Source organism: Pongo abelii, chromosome 8, assembly GCF_028885655.2.
Source record: "Pongo abelii isolate AG06213 chromosome 8, NHGRI_mPonAbe1-v2.0_pri, whole genome shotgun sequence".
NCBI classification, from domain to species: domain Eukaryota; kingdom Metazoa; phylum Chordata; class Mammalia; order Primates; family Hominidae; genus Pongo; species Pongo abelii.
Window position 1 is genome coordinate 124189708 of NC_071993.2, and position 19969 is coordinate 124209676.

The 19969-nt window shown below is 48.5% G+C and overlaps 1 long non-coding RNA gene across 1 annotated transcript; it reads right to left on the reverse strand.

Moving 5' to 3' along the window:
* Positions 1 to 3833: 3833 nt before the first annotated feature.
* Positions 3834 to 19390, reverse strand: LOC103891735 (uncharacterized). The gene is made up of 3 exons (XR_655972.4): positions 19178 to 19390; positions 10923 to 11149; positions 3834 to 4014 (listed from the first exon to the last, which is right to left on the reverse strand). It is a non-coding gene; the product is annotated as an uncharacterized LOC103891735 (long non-coding RNA).
* Positions 19391 to 19969: the final 579 nt, after the last annotated feature.

Below are 19969 nucleotides of genomic sequence, written 5' to 3' on the forward strand. Positions count from 1 at the left end.
TTGCTCCAAGTGGGTCACTAAAAAGCTGAGTGACCCCAGGCAAGACCCTACCCCATGTGACCTTCACTTTCTTGCTGAAGCAGGAGGCAGGTCAGGGTGATTCCAAGGGTCCTCCTGGCTCTAACATTCTCAGATTCTGTGATCAACATGATAAGCCTAAGGGAGTTGGGTGCTTAGGCAGAGACTACATGCTTGATGGTAGAGTCACCAGGCTCTGTAAATTATATGACTGCAGCTGGGTATTTAGACAAGCTGGCCCAAAGGTGGAGTAGGTGACTTTCCATGTGCTGTTACCAAAAACATATCCCCTCCACAATATCTACCATTACTGTCATTCTGAGGCACCAAGGCCCCAGGAAAAACACAAATAGGTCACGTCACAGAACAATAACTCTGAGCATCTTCGAAGGTGACGACGTGGATTAGTTTAAAGCAGAGGCTGAAAACCTGAGCCAAATCCAGTGTGAGGTTTTGGGTTCTGTTTGGTCATTGAATTTTTTTCCATTTTAAAACATTTGAGTTAATTTCCACTATGTTAAGAATAAGCGTATTGTAGTAGTTCATTCTCACATTGCTATAAAGAACTACCTGAGACTGGGTAATTTATCAAGAAAAGAGACTGGGCGCAGTGGCTCACGCCTGTAATCCCAGCATTTTGGGAGGCTGAGGCGGGTGGATCACAAGGTCAGGAGATCGAGACCATCCTGGCTAACATGGTGAAACCGCGTCTCTACTAAAAAATACAAAAAATTAGCCGGGCGTGGTGGCGGGAGCCTGTAGTCCCAGCTATTTGGGAGGCTGAGGCAGCAGAATGGCGTGAACCTGGGAGATGGAGCTTGCAGTGAGCCAAGATCACGCCACTGCACTCCAGCGTGGGCGACAGAGTGAGACTTCGTCTCAAAAAAAAAAAAAAAAAAAAAAAAGAAAAAGAAAAGAAAAGAAAAGAGGCCGGGTTTAATGTGTTTAAAAACACTTTTAAAATTAGCAATATGGCCCGGCGCAGTGACTCGCACCTGTAATCCCAGCACTTTGGGGTGCCGATGTGGGTGGATCACCTGAGGTCAGGAGTTCAAGACCAGCCTGGCCAACATGGCGAAACCCCATCTCTACTAAAAATACAAAAATTAGCCAGGCATAGTGGCAGGCGCTTGTAGTCCCAGCTTCTTAGGAGGCTGAGGCAGGAGAATCACTTGAGCCCAGGAGGCAGAGGTCTCAGTGAGCCAAGATTGTGCCACTGCACTACAGCCTGGGTGACAGAATGGGACTCCATCTCAAAAAAAAGAAAGAAAGAAAAAATAAAAGGGAAGAGGTTTAATTGGTTCATGGTTCCACAGGCTGTACAGGAAGTATGTCTGGGTGGCCTCAGGAAGCTTACAATCATGGCAGAAGGCAAAGGGGAGGCAAGCTCATCTTACCATGTGGAGCAGGAGAGAGAGTGAAGGGGGAGGCGCTACACACTTTTAAACAACCAGATCTTGTGGGAACTCACTCACTATCATGAGAACAGCAAGGGGAAAATCTGCCCCCATCACCTCCCAACAGGTCCCTCCTTCAACACTGGGAATTACAATGCAACATGAGATTTGGGTGGGGACATAGAGCCAAACCATAACAGGTATTTTAGCTAAAAACTTGAATTCCCAGTTTTTTTTGTGTGTGTGTGTGTTTTTTTTTTAACATAAATGACGTGGTTGCCCTGGGCTCATTTTTTCGTGTAAATAGTCAGCTGGAGGAGCTGGAGGCCAGGCGTGGTGGCTCACACCTGTAATCCCAATACTTTGGGAGGCTGAGGCAGGTGGATCAGCTGAGGTCAGGAGTTTGAGACCAGCCTGACCAACATGGTGAAACCCTGTCTCTACTAAAAATACAAAAATTAGCTGGGCGTGGTGGTGTGTGCCTGTAATCCTAGCTACTCGGGAGGCTGAGGCACCAGAATTGCTTGAACCTGGGAGATGGGGGTTGCAGTGAGCCGAGATTGTGCCGTTGCACTCCAGCCTGGGCAACAGAATGAGACTTTGTCTCAAAAAAAAAAAAAGTCAGCTGGAGGTGAGGGGTGACCACCCCTCCTGAAGGGGCCTGTGTGCTCCAGGTCCCCATGAGGCTGGCCTGGCCACTCACATGACCTGTTTGAGCCTTGAGCCATCTGAATCTAAGATGATATCATGAAGAACAGGCATTCCAAATATTATATCTATCAAGTTGGGCAGCATGAGAAGGTGGGGGTGTAAGCTCTCTTTTCTCCCAGGAGCTAACAAAGTGGGAGAGCCTCAGTGGCACTCTTGGGTTCTCACTGCTTGCTGCTCTTGGAAAAAAAAAAAAAAAAAAAAACATCTAACAAGACTGCCCCGTCTGGTTTGCACCATCGGTAGAGTACTTAGAACCCAGATCACATCAGAAAAGCCCTGTGATGGGGGAAGGGCCTTGAAGCAGAATGGCCTCCCTCCCTTTTTCCTCCCCAGTTTAGAGATCCAGCCACCATGAAGCCAGTGAATGTAAGAGAACAAATGACAGGCAAGTGGTGAAAACAACACAAACAGCCACATCCACCCCATGTGTTAGGAGTTAGCAAGAGCTTTCACAATCATCTCCCTACCGCCCGTCCCATTTTACAGATATGGAAACTGAGGCTCAGAGGCCCCAGAGTGACAAGGATGGAGAAAACAGGAATAGAATCAGGAGAACAGCCTATATCTTCTGTTGCAAGGCCTGTGTTTCTGCACCCAGAGAGTTGGTGGCAGACACAGTGGACTGGTGTTTACCCTGACCAGATGGGGAACAGTAAGAGAACACAGGTATGTGTCCCTGGAGGCAAAGGTGAGTTACTTAGCTCCAGGAGAAGAGCAAAGAAGAAAGATGAAGGCAATAACTGCCCCGGAGAGGAAAATTCCAGCCCTGTTTCAGTCCTGTGGCAGGGAAGAAGGATTAAAAACAGCAAAATTGTGCAGATCAATTCACTTGACAGCAGTTCAACATTCCAGTTGAAATTTTCTTTAAAGAACAAATCTCTGTATGTCAAAAAGGAGGAGAGGGACAGAAAAGCAGAGCTGGGACTGTATAGCACAGAGGCTCAGAAATGAAGAGACAGGCACTGCCACACCAGGATGATCACTCAAGGGTGTGACTGGAGAAGAACAAGAGAAGCAGACTGTTCTGACAGACATGGCACCAAGGAGAGGAGTAACAGCTGACGATGAGCCAGGGAACAGGGCCTGATGACAAGCCTGGGAAGGCAGGTCCAGAGAATGGAGTCACCACTGACAGGAAACATGCCCAGAACATCTGCTGGCTTCTCCCTTGCTTTGTAACACTGGTGTTTTTGTGCAAGTAAAAATAAGATTCTCTCCTCTACAGTCTCTCTGCCCAAGCCAGACTACCCTGTGTGCTGCCCCTAGACACATCTCATAGCTTGTCTCCTCCAAGCCTGTCTCCCTGAGAACTTCTCCTCTTCCGTCCCCTTGCATCTGCCCATTAATTTTGGCACCTCTCTAAGCCACCTTTTTCTGCAGTGACATTTTAATTCCAGATATCCTATCAGGAGTTCTAAAATTTTGCATTATTGCTGTTATTCGGTAAATGTAATCGAACCTGCTTTACTAACACTAATACAAACAGTTAACACTAAAATAGTATCCTAATGGTCTTACATATATTAACTCATCTAATCTTTGACCACAACTCTATGAGGCAGGGCCTATGACTAACTCCACTTAACAGGTGAAAAAACTAAGGCAAACAGAGGTTAAATGATTTGTCCAAGGCCAGCCAGCTGGTAAGTGATGGTGTGTATGTCAGTCTGCTGGGGCTGCCACAACAAAATACCACAGACTAGGTGCTTAAACAACAGACATTTATTTTCTCATTGTCCAGGGGCTAGAAATCCAAGATCAAGGTGCCATTAGAGTTGGTTTCTGGCGAGGGCTTTCTTCTTGGCTTATAGATGGCTGTCTCCTCCTTATGTCCTCACATAGCATTTCCTCTGTGCCCATGAGGAAAGAAAGATCTGGTGTCCCTCTTCTGAAAAGGACACCAGCCGTATTGGATTAGGGGTCCAACCTTATGACCTCATTTAAACTTAATCTCTTCCCTAAAGTTTCTGTCTCTAAATACAGTCATATTGGGGGTTAAGACTTCAACATATGAATTTTGGAGGAACACAATTCAGTCCATAACAGTGTGGAATGATTTTTTTTCATTCATTCATTTACTGAGCAACTAAGAATTGCCACTCTTAGGTTAAATGGCTGGAGACATAGCAGTGAAAAAGGCAAATATTGGCTTTGTTCTTAAGGACTTTTTTTTTTTTTTTTGAGATGGAGTCTCCCTCTGTCTCCCAGGCTGAAGTGCAGTGGCGCAATCTCAGCTCATTGCAACCTCTGCCTCCAAGGTTCAAGCGATTCTCCTGCTTCAGCCTCCTGAGTAGCTGGGATTACAGGCATGCACCACCATGCCTGGCTAATTTTTTTGTATTTTTAGTAGGAAAAGGGTTTCAGCATATTGACCAGGCTGGTCTCGAACTCCTAACCTAAAGTGATCTGCCCACCTCAGCCTCCCAAAGTGCAGGGATTACAGGCGTGAGTCACCATGCCTGGCTTAGGAATTTAAGTCTAGAGGGAGAGGGTAGCAGCAGGCAAGGAACAGGTAAACACATCAATCAGCTGGATAATTCAGACAGTGGTAAGTGCTACAAGGTCATAGAATGTGTGACTGGGACTGTTTTGGCCAAGCATGTGCAGACCCAGGGAAAGAGATTCCCAGGTAGAACAAAGGCAAGGGCAAGGGCCTTGAGGCAGGAACGTGTAGCATATTAGAGGAACAGAGGAAGGCTGCTTTGGCTGAGTCAAGGAGAGAGTGAAAGAAGAGCTTGGAAAGGAAGCAGGCAACTGGCCATAGAATGGCTTCGTAGGCTACGAGAGGGAGTTTATATTTATTCTAAGAGCAATGGGCAGCCACAAGAGTTTGCAATCTGATCAATGCTTTTAAAAGACCCCTGTAACAGAGTAAAGATACCTCATAGCAATGTAAGAGTGCAAATAGGGACCCCAGTGAGGAGGCTCTTCATTCGTTCACCCAGCAAATATTTAAGGAGCACCTACCGGCCACATAATGTGCTGAAACCCACTCTCAGGGAGCACAGAGCCTCCTGGGTTGCAAGAGGGGACCTCACCTACCATATGTGCTCCTAGTGCAGGATACTTCTAATCTTCCACTGAAATGTCAAATGAATCAAGACATGCCTGAGGGCTAAACTTTGTTGTCCAGGCTGCATGTGGGGAAGGAGTTCAGAAGAAAGAAAGCGCTGGCCGGGGTGAGAGCCAGACTGTGGCCACGGCATCTTTGAAGATGTGGAACTCAATCCTGGCATTCAAAGATGAGCATAGGAGAGAAGCAGGTGCCTTTCTTTCAATGGCTGCAGAACCATGTCTAAACACCTCCCCATGCACATATGCATTTATAAACAACACTTCAGGCTGGGCACCAGCTCATGCCTGTAATCCAGCACTTTGGGAGGGAGAAAAAGGAGGATCGCTTGAAGCCAGGAGTTCCAAATCAGCCTGGGCAATGTAGTAAGACCCCTGTCTCTACAAAAAATTTAAAAAATAGCTGCACGTAGTGGTGCACACCTGCAATCCTAGCTACTCAAGAGGCTGAGGCTGGAGGATCACTTGAGCCCAGGAGCTTGAGGCTGCTAAGAGCTACAATTGCACTACCATACTCCATCCTGGGTGAGAGAGCAAGGCCTTATCTCAAAAAAATTTTTTTGTAATAACACATCATACTGTTAGAGTACTTTCAAATATAACTACATAAACGTCTTATGAAAGTACACGTAACAGATGTGCTGGTTCCTTATGTTTTCCATCTGAATAAATACAATGCTCCTTCAGTTTAGACCCAACCAGGAAACCTGTACCATAGCCCTGCCTGACTCTATGCTTCCCCTTCTACCCTCAGTCAAGGGCAGCTGGGGAATGCCCTGATGCACAGGCAAGGGTGAGAAGTGCGCAGATGCAACCCATAGCTAGAAGGTAGACATGGCAGGACCTGCTGTTGGATTGAGTGTGAGGGAAAGGGGAACCCAGGATGACTGCAAGATCTACAGAGGACAAAGGAAATACACATTGAGGGGGAGTGGAAACAATGAAGATCTAGCACCAGCTTAGCTACTAAGAGGCTATTTGATTCTAGGCAAGCATTTCCATCTCTAGATCTCAGTTCCTCATCAGGAAAATGACACTTCTAAAACTCAATAACTGGCCGGGCCCGGTGGCTCACGCCTGTAATCCCAGCACTTTGGGAAACTGAGGTGGGCGGATCACTTGAGGTCAAGAGTTGGAGACCAGTCTAGCCAACATGGTGAAACCTCGTCTCTAGTAAAAATAAAAAATTAGCTGGGCATGGTGGTGGGCATCTGTAATCCCAGCTACTTAGGAGGCTGAGGTGGGAGGATTGCTTGAACCTGGGAGGTGGAGGTTGCAGTGAGCCAAGATTGTGCCACTGCTCTCCAGTCTAGACAACAGAACAAGACTCTATCTCAAAACAAAAACAAACAAAAAAAACTCAATAACTAAATTATATATGTTATAATATTTAATATCTACCAAAATTTATAAAATGAGATGACAAACATTTGTATAACCACCACTGAGCATAAGACACACAGCACACCAACGGAATTGAAGGCCCTCTGTGTACCCATTCCTACGGCACTCCCTCCCTCCTGCACCCACCCCAGATAGAATGATACAACCATGCTACTAAATCTGACATTTATCATCTCAAGTGCCCTCTTAAGGTTTAATAATAATTCTGTTAATTTTATGATTTGACAAGACCTCTTAATTTTTTGGTGTAATGGATTTGTAGTGGACAGAAATCTTCCATACCTACTATCTCATCTGATTTTCACCAAAATCCTATGAGGCTGCGCTAAGCTTGGGAAGATTCTCTCCAGCTTTTCATATGAGCAAAGTGAGGTTCAGAGTGTGATATGTCATAGCACTTAGCATCTTGACCACGTTTCATCGCATTTCATGCCTTGTTTTCCATTGCTAGTTATTTTTTCATGTACATTTGTATCCATCACTAGACTGTAAGTTCTTGAGAGCAGTGATCTCTCTCCTGAAGCTGTGGCCAGTGTGGTAAGGTTACAGGGCTCAGGCTTCAGTAAAAATAAATAAACACCCAGTGATGAGGGGAAAGTAGCTCACGTTATGGAGAAGCTTCTGAAGCCTGAGATAACACAGATAAGGGATGTAGAAACTGGACCTGAAGAGAGGACTAAGACACAGGATGCCCAGCAGAGTATGACGGAGCTCCATGGACTGGAACCCATGACACAGCATGCTGGGCAAAATTTGGCTCTCATAAGTCGTGCCCCTGATGTTTGAAAAGGCAAAACAAGGAAGTTTTCAGAAGAGCTGTAAGAAAGCAGAAGGGTTATCCGGTTCACTTGTTGCCATAATCCTGGACTTTCTGCAAACACATCATACACCATGACATCATGATGTGTAATGGGATCATATCACAAAAAACCAATGTAATGCCATCAAAAGCATGACCCTTTAAGAATATTTCAGAATTCACACATGTAGGACCAGGGAACTTTAAGGAAAGGGTATTAAAGACAGCCATGATCTACGGCTGGACACGGTGGCTCACGCCTGTAATCCCAGCAGTTTGGGAGGCCGAGGTGGGTGGGTCACCTGAGGTCAGGAGTTTGAGACCAGCCTGACCAACATGGAGAAACCCCATCTGTAGTAAAAATGCAAAATTAGCCGGGTGTGGTGGCACATGCCTGTAATCTCAGCTACTTGGGAGGCTGAGGCAGGAGAATTGCTTGAACCCAGGAGGCAGAGGTTGCGGTGAGCCGAGATCACACCATTGCACTCTAGGCTGGGCAACAAGAGGGAAACTCTGTCTCAAAAAAAAAAAAAAAAAAAAAAAAAAAAAAGACAGCCATGACCTTAAAAATTTTGTCTCACTCAAAGCTGGAGTGGAACTCTTTTGTTCCATAGACTTCTCTGACCCTCTCAATTCGTCAGTAGGGAAATGAGAACTTCTTACAAGCCATTGTAAGAACTTCTCCCTTATTTCAGGCATTCCTTATGAAAGCTTTTTTTGTCACATGTCTGGTATCCTTAAGGAAAAATAAAACGTGTTGGCCTTAATGATTTCAACCTTAGACGTAAATGGAACACAGTAATATGCCAGTTAATTTCTGCTTGTGGGTTCCCATTTGTAAAAGTAGGGCTTAAAAATATATTCTAGCTTTCTCAACTATTTTTCGTAAAGAAGAATCATTATGACTGTGAAGACCACTGTGATTTGTGGAATAAATCCATAAATGTATAACCCACACAGATCAACGAAATGAAGCTTCCCTCGGGCATGACAGTAAGTCGGCTGGGCTCTAGGAACAAAATGTGTAAGCACAACACTCACAGAGTGGATATTCTTTCAAGTGATAGAGACAGGGTTGGGAAGGACTCTAGGGTTAGAGCCTTCAATGGGCAGTGCTGTTCATTGTATACACAAATAATAATGACAATTGCTAATATTGAGTGTGGAATGGTTTACCTGCACCTTGTCATTCACACTTTCTTACAAATAATGGGGCACTATTCCTTTTATTTCTTCTACTCTTAGAGATAACAAAAGCTCAGAGTGGTTAGTAACTTACTCTATCACCTAGAGAGCAAATGGGGGAGCCAGGCTTCAAATGTGGGTGTGTCTGCCTCCTGATCCCCAGCTCTTAAGCATTTTGCCATTTCATCTTTCACCAAGGCTTTCCTGCTCTCCAGCATGATCTGGGCTCTGAACTGTTTCTCCACTAGCCATCTGAGGATAGGTTTCCACCAATTCAGCCACCGAGCTGCTGGAGACGGCGGTTATTAGATTACCGTCTCAGAACAAAACAAAATCAGTATAAAATCGTAGCCTCATTAGCATGGGACTCAGTCCCCTCAGGTAGCCAGTCTTGGCCATTGATTTTTTATTATATGCAGCAGTTACATTTCAGTTTCTCAAGTTACTGATAGCTACATATGAGTAATAAAATTATAGCAACAACTGGAGTGATGCTAACAATTAGTTTGCCTTGAGTCCAAGGACAAAACAAAGTCTAAAGTGTCCTACTCACTGCTTAGCTCCAAAGTAAACAAGTCTTTCTGCTACTAGTACTGGATGAAGCTTCACAACATTGTCCAGGTGAAAGTACTTAGGGCTGGAGGCCTGTGTAGATGCTTGTAAAGAGGGAGATGCTTTGGCAGATTAAGCCCATTCTGTGGGCTTGTTCTATTTTCTGGAAAAATCTCAAGTATGACAAAATAGCTCCAACTAGTTATTGTTCACCAGCATTTGTCATAAATGTTAGAAATCTTGGCATCATTTATCTCTATCTCAATCTCATCTCTATCTACATTTATAATTTACTTATGTATTTAAAAAGAAATAGAAAAGAAACACCCTGGTCTAATGGAAAACATCTCAGCTCTTGTGGTTCCCAACCTTTTGGGGTTTGAGAATCAACAACACAATGTTATGAAACCTTTTAGGGTTCGCTATTCAATAGCAAAACAAAAAAAGATAAAACAACTATAAATAAATCCTATCTGGCTGATTTAAATTATAGAGCTCATGCAGCTTGAGCAAACCCTCTTCCCTTAGCCATGGTGTGATTCCTCTTGATTGTGAATCAAGTTTCTGGGCTATTTCTCAGAGAATGAAATTACAAAACACAAGATAGCAGATTTTTAAAAAATTGTCACCAGGTATCCCTGCTGGATATCAAGTGACTGGGTCAGAAACTCAGTTGGAAACTCTGCTTAAAGAAGAGTGGAACAAATCCCCCTTGCCTGGGAGGCCAAACAGAGCATTGTTTTAGTTCCGTAGGAGATAATGACAATGGAATAGAACATTGTCCTGGGTAATGGTCTCCCGCTGGTAGGGAAATGCATAGGCAAAAACAAACAAGGGGCTGAACTGCTACCTTCTTTTTAAAGCAAAAACTGTTGATCCTGGAACTGAGTACCTCCTAGCAGCTTCCATTTGGTTATATTAAGTCTTACATTTGGAGGTGCTCTGGGCTGGGGTGTCGTTGGGTAAATAGGGGGCAGGGTACAGATGTTAAGAGAGCTGCTAGCTCTACTGTTTCTGAACTGCTGGCTTCAGAGATAGGCTTAGGGGACCATTTTGAATTTCATCAGCCACTGGACAAAACAGGCTTTCCATAAAAACACAATCACCACTTCATGCTTTGCTGCCAGCTGAGATCTCCCTGCTGCCATGTTCCACCCTCATGCCACCCATTTTATGATTGCCGATTAGACTGATATATATTGCATTGGTAAAGTTCTGCATTTCTTGAAAAGAAAACCTTTATAAAATAAAGAAGAATGAAGCCAATAATCCATTCATTTGACACAGAAAGTCAGCACTTTCCGATTTTTCTCCTTTTTTCCCTTGCAAAATAATATAATATGTAGAGACTGTCTAATGTGTCTCTCAAAACAAGATTTAAATCAGAGATCAAAAGTGGGTAGTGATTTAAAATTCTAAATTTTGGAAAAATAGCAACTATCCTTTCATTTTTGAAACAAAAATAAATGAAAATTCAGGGCCAAAGTCGTCCTTCTGCCAACTGGAGCTTCTGTAGAACACACAGCTCAGACTCTACCACACAGATGGAAAATAGTCCGAATGCATGCTGGCAGTATTCTTTCATTCCACGAACTTCTACAATTTCCTTTAAAGCAGCATGGCATTCAAAGGTTGAGGTCCAATTCATCTTTGCTGTTAATGAGACATTTTACAAGTGTATTTTTTTTCTTGGGAAAAAAATTTTGAATTGGGTAAAACAAATGGCAAGTGGATATTAAAAAAAAAACAAAAACAAAAACAAAAACAAAAAAACACCTCCTTACTTTGACTGGTGATTGACTTGCTTAGAATTCTCTGGGCCAGCTTTTCGTTTCCTGATGGCTGCCATTTCCCCTCCCATTCCAAGTTCTCTCTACTTGGGGCTGACACAGGACGTGGAAATACTAATATGGCTGCTGGGACTCCCTTCGCGTATTTCAGCAAGAGAGTTATTTCATATCAGTGCTCAGTGTCTCTCCAACTTTTCCATTTCCTCTAAGGTCAGGTTTCCCTACAAAGAAGAACGCCATATCGATTGTTAGTAACAGGAACTAAGCATTTGGGGCCAGACACACAACTTTTCTGTGTTTCATGGTGTCACTGGTAGAAGAGGATCCTGGCCTGAATACCCATTGGAAAGAGGCAATTTATATTTTTATTACAGTCATTAATCTGATATTTCTAATTTAAAAACATTCATTTAGAAAAAACTCAATGATGAGACAAAACAGTGTTTTTGCCCTCAGTTACCTGTATGTGATTATCTCAGTTTTCTCCCTCACCTTTCTGGCTTGATGAGGATTCCCTGGTTAAATGCAACTCCAGTACGTAATAAAGGGCATCAGTTACTTTTGAAGGTGCTTTGGCAATCTGGTCACTAATGTAAGTAACCATCACAGAAACCTCAAGTCGAGAGAATAAACGGGAGAATAATAAGCAAAGAGAACTAGCATAGGGACAAAGTTAAGTTGTGGGAGGAGGTAAAAATTTGGTGGAAACAGAAAAACTCTTTAATGTGGATGCTAAGGGACAAGATCAAAGTATAAGAATTTGGATTAGACAGGATCAGTTCAAGCTGTTAATAAAAATATGTGGGAAGAAACGAAAGCAAACAGTTCCCGGATCAGTCTCCAGGTATTCAGGGCTGGCCAAACACAACGAGAAATGGAAAAGGGGTGATAATTAGTAAAAAATATGAAGGTGCATAGACACTTTGGGCAATTCCGATCTTAACGCCTCCTCTTCCTCAATATCACAGTGCTTCATGCAAAACAAGGGACTGCTTAGAATTCTGTCTTCAGCCTTCATAAATCTGGTCAGGAGTTTCTGCATCTTCCTTACCTTGTCAGCATGCCCAAAATATTTAATGGGATGACCACTCACTCAGTAGGCATGGGATGCCTAAGCCTGTATCATTTCAGCCTTTGCCCTAAAGCAGAGTTCTCCAGCAATGCAAAATTTCCTATATGAGAACTTCTGCTTCAACAACAGTAAGGTCCCAGGCACACAGGGAAATGCCCAATGCAAAGAATCTGGCAGGAAAATGAATGGTTGTGAAGATTGGGCTCCAACTCCTTTTTAAAAAGAGTTCCAGGAACATGTTTACTGTGTAATTTTGCCATGAGAAAGTTCATGGGAACCATTTTCAAGTCTCAGGAAAGTCTATTTGGTAAGGTAGGAAGTTTGCAAGTTCAGAGACTATTTTTTTTTTAAAGAAACAAATTTCAATCACTTTAATAAACACTTTAAAAGCAATTTATGATAACTGTAGCCTTCCAATGACTAGGGCTACACTGAACTTTCCAAGCCGAAACATTCAACCTTGTATTCAGGAAAAGTCCTCTCAACAATTTTGAAAAATATTAAAAATATGAAAGCAATTGTAAAATCACTTTCACCTGTGCAATATCCTTTTTTCATGAATGTCTCCAATTACATAGCTAGGGTTACAGATTTTCACAAACACAGTTTCATTTTTGATAGTTACGTAGCTGTAATTTCAGGCCATTTCACTCTATTGAAAGGTACGGGGGCTGCCTTTGCCCTCTCTTCCTCCTGTCGCTTAAGCCATCCAAGAAAACATCAAGAAATTAAATAAGAAGGGAAAACAAGAGGTAGAGATCGTATTCAAAAGACTGGAGTCCACCACATGAGAAGAATCACGTTTGTAACCGTTGGGGTTACCTCCCTGCTCTGTCTTCCATCTGGGCAATGGGCTAACATCCCTGGGCTGGGGGTGTCTGAGGAGGATGAAGACATCCTCAGCGCTGCAGAGGTGCTAAGAAAACAGCCAGCTGTCTCCTGACTTAGAATTTTTGAATGCTTTCGGGCCTCTCTGAGAAAGCCGTTCCAAATCCACCCCGTATCAATTTGCCTTCTAGAAGCGGCAGGATAAGCACACGGGTTTGGGCAGTGCTTACATTTTGGGTTTATTGGCTTGATGGGGTTGTTTGGGGCGCTCTCAGTCACAAACTGCAGAAGAGTGGGGGCGGGGGACAAGGTGGGGAGGAAAGGGTGGGCGAAGGAGCCGAGAGCAAGACAAGCCGAAGGGTGGAAACTCCGGGAGGGAGAGGAAACGCCGAAGGAGATGTAGAGTCCTGCGAGGGACCGGGAGAGGTAGGAAGGGATCCGAGCCGCAGTCCCGAGGGAGAGCGACCGCGCGCCCCGCAGCCGAGCTGGGTCCCTTCGCCCCGCCCGGAATCCCGGCCCCCGCCCGCCCCACGCAAGTCCCCGTGCCCCCTCCGGGGGGTGGGAGTCGCCGGGACTCTGCGCTCCGCCAGCCTCCGTCGGCTGGCCGGGCCTGGGATCCGCACCCGGAGAGGCTGAACCGAGGCGGACGCAGCCCCGGGTCGGTGGCTCGCCTGGCCGGGTGGGGTGGGAGCGATTTTCTAGCGGTGGCGTTTGCAGGAGGGGAGGAGACAGCGCCACCCGGGGCCTCTCCGAGCACTGCCGGCCAGGCCGGGCTCGGGGGCCGGAGTGAGGGTGCAGGTGGGGCTCCGGGTTCTGCTTCTTGAAGGCGGCGGCGGGGCGCGAAATGCAACCGCGTGGGCCCCGCCTACCCCCCCGGTCCTGTCTTTCCTCGACGCTCGGGAGGCGTCCCGCAGCCCCCTAGTCGCGATGCTCTCGGGTTCCCGGCGTGGACCAGCACGTGGGCCCGGGAGTCGAGTGGGGACGAAGGCATGTTGGCCGCCTCAACTTCCTGCGCCGACGGCTGGGGACGCGGAGAACCCTCTCCGAGCTGGGGTCCCCGCCTGCCAGGCAACCTCACCTCAACGTCTGGCCTGGCCTGGGGCCTCTCGGACTCGGCAGCGGCTGCACTCCTACAGAGCCCAGACTCGCCTTCTCGCTTTTTCCTTTCTGGGCCGGGGCCCTAAACTCCCGGAACTCGCCGCAAGAGGAGCGTTGAAGACAAAAGGGACAGCCCAAGCTGTCCCGCCCGCTGCGCCCGAGGAGCATCCCCTTGGCGCTGCAGGCTGTCGCCTCCCCCAGCACCTGGCGGGGCGGGTGCCAGGCTGGGCCTCTAGACGGTTTCACCGCTGCTTATCATTTCTCCTTCATTTTGCACTGGGGGAGCTGCCCCTCCCTTCGGAGAAAGAGGCCGCGCCTGCACCCAAAGGTAACCCTCGGGTGACCCCGGGAGCGGGGCTGTCTGGCCTTGGTGCGAGACCCCGGGCGGGGAGTCAGAGGTTTCTGTTGCATCAGAGAAACACGGCAGCGTCAAAGAGAAAAAGCTTCCAGTGGGTCTGGGCCTAAAGCTATTTTTATTTAAGTCTCAAATTGTCTAGTTTGCCATTTTGCTTCTATTTAAAAAAAACTATTTCTCAGTGGCATGGGAGAGGGGAGATCAAAGGTGACAGATGGGTATCCCTATGTTGGTGTCAAGTATGACTTCATGTCTGTCGTTTCTTCAGCAGTTGTCCCAGTACCGTCCACATACAGTATCTTCTTCCAAGGACCCCTTGCAATAAAATGGGATATTTCTGTTTGGACCGTTCTATGTCAAAGAAGGTTGACAGCAGCGCCAGTCTTACCCAATGATTAAAGGGGGACATTTCCTACAATAAGGTAGAGTCAATGCAGAACCCACAAGCTCATTGATTTCCATCCCTGTGTCGTCAGCTTGTTCACTTTCTCCTAAGATTATGACAATAATAGTAATAATAATACCCAGGACACAAATAACTCTTGAGAAGTCACTTGTAACTACCTCTTCTTGGAGGTGAGAAACACACACATGCATACACACATACATCCCTGTGGACTTATAGTTTATTTTTGTCGGAGGAACTTAGAATTGCCTGAGGTGGTGTGTGTGTGTTTTTTTTTTTAATGATTTATTTACAGACTTGCTAATGCCTCCGCAGAAATCCTGTTTATCAGCCCAATAGTTGTGACAGGGTTAGAAAACCAGTTTAAACTGTTAATCGGCCAGAAAAAGGGCCCTAGATTGATGCCTTTCACTTACCTTTGAAAGGCTATAAAAGCAACGCCATACATTGGGATGAAATTAGACAGCAACAAAATCATTACCTTGACTTCCCACAATAAAGACAACCTTAAAAGGGGGCTATTGATGGTTTCAAATGACATAACGGTGGTTTATATGTTCTTCCTCTGCGCTCACAGAAAGCAATTTTAAAGTGTGAATTCTTCAAAGAACGGGCAAAGCATTCACACACAGACATGCGTTATTTTATTTATTGCAAAACGCTATGAGAGAGCGAGAGAGAAACCAAAAACAAAAATCCCAGCAAAAGGAGGCCGAGTCCAAACAGAATATGTCCTGTTTCTATTTCACCAAGCTCCTGGGCTCACATTTGGCCCCGGAGCCCGGAGTGCTCGGTCTCTTTCCTCGGGACCGGACAGGGAGTGGAGTTACTAGCCCCTTGGATGGGAAAACCCCCGCGCACGTCACCGGGTCCCGTCTGCTCACTGCTTCTGCACATTTTAAGCCTGGACACAGCCTCCTCTAGGATAGAAAGGCATTTCCCAAACATCACCGATTCTGGGGGTGTAGTGGACCTGGCGCTGGGTCCTGGAGAGAAGGTTCAGCCCCCCTTAGAACCTGTACTTTGGGGATGGCTCGTACTTGGGCGGGGGTGGGCCTCCGCCTTCTCCGCCTTCTATCGGACCTTTCTTCGGATGGATTTCTACGTAAACCCGGAAGGCTATCAAATGCAGGCGGCCCACCTCCAGCGCTTTTTTTTTTTTCCTCTCAAAGGCGGCGCCTGCATTTTCGGGGGCTCCAGCCCAGGCTGAGAAAGTCCCCTCAAACCTCTAATCTGAGGTTGCTCACATGGCCTGCAAAAACCCTACGGGGCACCCCGCCACCCCACCTTACGTTTCCCTAGGGCCAAGTCAGTGGTCAAAAACCAACCAGGTGGTAGCTGCCTTTACCAAGGAAAGACAGCCAGGACGCCCGCACCGACGGCAACGCGCGGAGGGAGAGGACCGTGCCCTCTTTCGCATGTTACGGGGCGAGGGGGCTGTTGGCGTCAGGAGCGCTCTGGGAAGAACTTTGCAGCGGATTCGAGAGACGGAGGGAATTCAGTAAACGTGCTGCCCCGGGCTGCCGGCTGGAGCCCGACAGATTCGCTGCGCAGCACTGCCCCCTGGTATCCAGCGCCGAAACTGCCCCCCTCCGCAGCTGCAAGGCTCCTCCCTGGGCTGCGCGGGACAGATTTTGTCTCCTTTCCTGGCTACACGCCTGACAGAGAAGCTATCCTGAGGGACCTCAAGAAGTCCCCCAAGCCGTACTCAAAGCCTTTCTCCCTCCTCCTCAAGCGCTCACTTCCCCAAAGAGGACCCGGACCTCTGACTGCCTGAGCCAGGTCCCCAGCATGGTCCGCAACCCTTCTCGACTCCGGCATCCACCTCCAGGCTGATGTCTACCCGGGAGGGGGCTGGGGACCCAAGGAGACTTCGACTACAGGCCCGGGCGAACGGAAGGAAGAGGCTTGCGTTCAGAGAGACTCGTTTGGAGCTGGGACTGTTCATTCTTTAAGGAACACCAGCTTCCAGGGCATCTTTCCTTGGCACCTTGGCTTTCCAGAGAAGAAAGGAAGTGGGTATCAGGGCCAGCCCCTTCTCGCACCCCAGGCTGGAGAGGTAACGAGGTCTTTAGTCACTCAGTCCAAGGGCACCTGAGCGATGGGGGCAAACTTGGCAGGAGCCTGAGCGATGGGGGCAAACTTGGCAGGAGCCTGAGCACCGAGGCGTGATCCGCGGGGGCGCGGGCAGGGCGGGGCCTAGAGCCCCCTTCCGCCAGCCCAGCCCGCCCCTTCCAACCCAACTTGTCTGGCACTGGCTTCTACGGGTGCCGAGAAGAAGACTGCCGTCGTGGGCACAGGGTCCTCGACCCCAGGACGCGCGTGGCCTTTCCCACCCCAACCGGATGGTTTGTCCCAGGCTTTGGGACTGAGCTTGATAGAGAGGTAGGAAGGAAGCGGCGCCAGCTCCAGAGCCAGAGTGGGTTGGGGTCCCAGCTTGGCCACCCTCTAGCTGTGTGACCTTGAGGGAGTTACTTCGCCTCTCTGAGCGCCAGTTTCTTTGTTTTTTTCAGGAATGGTGTGAGGATTGAGGTAATTTCCTTAGGATGCCCACATGTGTTCAGTCAAGGTCGGCCGTGATGGTTGCCAGCGTCCGCTGCAGGAAAGTCCCCCGGGAATCAGCTTGTAGGGTGGGCGCCAGCCGTACTGCACAGGGGCATCGCGGCCTCCGGTTTTAGGAGGGGCAGAAACAGCGCAGTGTCCTCAGCCCTGAGGGCTGAGTTTTGGAGGTCCCGACGCTCCTGGGTTCTCTTCTGCCCGGGTGCAGACTACAGCAGGTGCGCAGGGCTTCGCACACCTCTGCTGTGGGAAGTGAGTCATCTTCGCTTATGATTGCATCTGGCCAGGCCAGCTACGAGAACACTGGGCCTCACAGCTGCCACGTATCCAGCCTTAACCTGTGCCAGGCACGGTGCTAAGAACTATGCATCCACAATCCCACTTCTTCACAACAGCCTCGACAGAAGTAGATGTTTAAGTTTTTAGATTTCCATTTTACAGAGCAGGAAACAGGCTCAGAGAGGTTAACTTCCCCCAAGATCACACAGCTGGTAAGTTGGAGAGCGGGGACTTGAACTGAAACTTCCTTGGAGGCCAAGCTCTGAACCACTAAGTTGGGTGGCATTAGAGAGCCAAGCTCTCGCCCTTCGGTTTCCATTCACGCTGCCCTCTCTGAGCCGCAATTCTCTCTCCTGCGTTGGCACTGGCAGAAGTCGAGACACGCTCCCAGGAATCGCGGGCCGTGGCGCACACTTCCACGCACCCCAGCTAGTTCCAGAGACTCAGAGCTTGTTCTGAGATCCTCTTGTCGAGCCCCCTTGGTCCCGGCGCCCGGCCCGTGTGGTGCTCAGATCAGACTTATCCACCCGAGCACCACTCAGGCCGGCGCCTGGACCAAGGTCCCGGGAAGGAAGCCCTCCTCTTCTCCTGTGGCTTAGCTCAGCCATCAGGGAGGAGCCGGTTAAGAAGTCACAGTCGAAGCCATGACTGCTGTGTCCCGGGGAGGCAGTGGAAGGCGAGGAGCACGGAGCGGGGATACCGCTGGACAACCCCTCCCCGCCGCCCCGTCGGTGTCCTCGCTGCGCAGAGGCTCCCTTGCTGCCCCACTCTAAAAGGAAGCCGTCGCGGCCCAGGGCACAGTAACTAAAAGGCCGTCGGGGACGGAGACGGGAATGAGTGGGCTTGGACTTGAGGTTTCCGAGCCAGCTGCTCCCTAGAGCCGTTCCTGAGCTCGTCAGCTAGCACGTATTTAATGAATGGCCACTGGGTGCTAGGCCTTGCACCCAACCCTTTCGTCCTCCCCCGGGGCTGAGCCGAGGGTGACCCAACACTAGTCGGAGCGAGCTTGGAGACACGGCGCCGGGGCTGCGCTCTGCAGGCCTGGCCTGGTCGCTTTCCACGCACCCCTCTCTCTGTAGCTGCTGCCCCGCCCGGCTCTGCCCGTGGGCGCCCCCTGGCGGCAGGAAGCCGAGCGCGCACCACGCCCTCGGGGCTCCATCCCCACTCACTCCGGCGCCGCTAGCCGCTCCGCCCGCACCCCCAGTTCGCGCTGCGGCGGCCAGCCTCGTCCCCGAAGGCCGACCGAATGTCCCTCAGAGCTTTCCGTGACCGGCCAGGGCGCGTGGCTGTCCGGAGCCCCTCCACGTTCCCCAGCAGCAGGCCCGGCCCTCACTGATCAGCGAGCGCGGATGCCGGTCGCCTCCCTCCTTCTGCCGGGCTCTAGCCCGACGCCAGGCCTCTGGGGGCAAGCGCTGTGCTTGAGAAGAGGAGAAAAGCCCCAAATAAACAAAAACCCAAAGCCCATTCAAGTTCAGGGGTGGAGAACTGTTGGCATCTGAATTTTAAAAAGATCGCCGGGACTCCCAACCACCACCACCAAACACGCTCTTGTCCCCGCCCCCCGCCCCCGACACCATCCCATCCCACACACCCCACGCCCGCGTCTCGTGAACCGAACCGCCAATGCGCCGCAAACTTCTCGGCAGTCACACCTGTGTCCCCGATGCCATCTGCCCACGTCTGTGTGTGAAGCAAACCCCGCTGGCAGACGGGATGGAGAGAGATGGCTCCTCCAAACCAGAATTAGGAGGAAAACGCCGCTGAGGGCGTTTCAAAAACCCAACAGGCGAGCGGGGAAACCTGCATTGTCAGACGTGCTGGGCCCTGAGTTCTAGCCCCATGCACCGCGCCGAGCTAATTCTCCCGGCGACTCTCTGAGGGGTTATTACCACGTAATAATTGATGAGGACACTAAGGGCTAAGAGGAGTTAGTTAACTTGTCCCTGGTTACAGAGTGGGAAGTCAGGGATGGATCTTAACTGGTGGGGCTGTTCCGAGGGCCTGTGAGAGACTGGGTTTCAGCCCAGAGCCCAACACAGCTCCGGTAGAGAAAGTATCGGGTACATTTTTGCCTGCTAATCCGGCGGTAGGAAGTCGATTACATCTTTGATGACTCAGATTTTTGAAACAGCCCCATACAACTTCCAATTATGGGGGCAAATATAATTGTGAAAGTCTATGGGATTTGGAGATGAAGGAGTAGGCCATAGAAACATAACCCAGAACTTACTTGTTTCGGAAAAAAACATTTTATGGAAAATTTCCAACATACACCAAAGAAGAGAATATTATAGTGAATTCCCATGCACCTGTCCCCAACCTCCAAATAACGAAGGCAAATCTATTTTATGGCCAATCTATTTCCTCCCCTCCTTCCCACGGACTCTGCCTCCCCAGCTGTCAAAACCTACACACACACTGCTTCCCCTATTCACACAGATTAT